This window comes from Cynara cardunculus (assembly GCF_001531365.2).
Source record: "Cynara cardunculus var. scolymus isolate 2C chromosome LG 12, CcrdV1, whole genome shotgun sequence".
NCBI lineage: Eukaryota > Viridiplantae > Streptophyta > Magnoliopsida > Asterales > Asteraceae > Cynara > Cynara cardunculus.
Genome location: NC_037539.1, coordinates 36668496 through 36669586, shown reverse-complemented (window position 1 = coordinate 36669586; position 1091 = coordinate 36668496).

Genomic DNA, 1091 nt, shown 5'->3' with positions numbered 1-1091 from the left:
TGGGAGGCCGTCTGACCCGATAGTTGATACTGTTATAGTTATATAAAATCATTTATTGATTTTAGATAATCGTGACAAAAATGCTATGTCACCTTTTTGCTGAATCATTTGTTTAATGTCTTAATCAACTGTTGCACCATGTGCTTCTTCTTAAGACTGATATTATCTTAGTTGTTAATCAACCCTCCCCATTTTAGATAAATCAAGTCCCTCGATTTGCCATCTGAAATTAATTTTTATAAACTGGACTTTCGAAATAACTTTACAAGCTATCTCTGTGGGAACGATATCTGGTATTTTTTTACCATTATTACTTGTTACAAGACGACAGTAGTTCGAGGTGTATACTTGCGCCGAGTTCTATTTTTGTGTTGGAATCTAAGGTTGAATAAACCGACGAACAAGTTTTTGGCACCGCTGCCGGGGATAGTACGCTGAAGTTTTTCTTTTAAAGTAAAGTTTATAAAAGTTAGTTTTTCTACCATCTTTTTGTGAACGCACCGTGCATGCCAAAGCTGTCGCACGGTGAATTTTTTCCACTTGATCCGAATATTGAACAAACTTTTAGACAACGAAGAAGAGTGCAAAGAGCTCTCCGAACTTTAAACTCTGAAACGATGGCTGAAAATGTGATTATTGACGGAGAAGGTATATTTAGAAACGAACCAAATATTCCATATGAGGATCAGGCTCAAAACATCTTTCGTCTTGCAAATGCTAAAAATGGTGGCATTATGGCGTACGCTATTCCTAACTTAACTCAACTGCACACAGGGATACGTAAGCCAACCATTGGTGCCACCCATTTTTCACTTAAACCATTGATGTTTCAAATGTTTCAAACAAACGGCCAGTACGCTGGTTTATCTTCTGAAGATCCTCATTCTCATCTGCGTTCTTTCATGGAAATCACAGACTCTTTTCTCATCCCTGATGTTTCAGAGGATGCTTTGAGACTAAAATTTTTTCCATTTTCACTAAGGGATCGAGCAAGAGCATGGTACAATTCTTTGCAACCAGACTCTGTGACTACATGGAATGAAATGGCAGAAAAGTTTTTAAAAAAGTATTTTCCACCCACGAGGAATGCC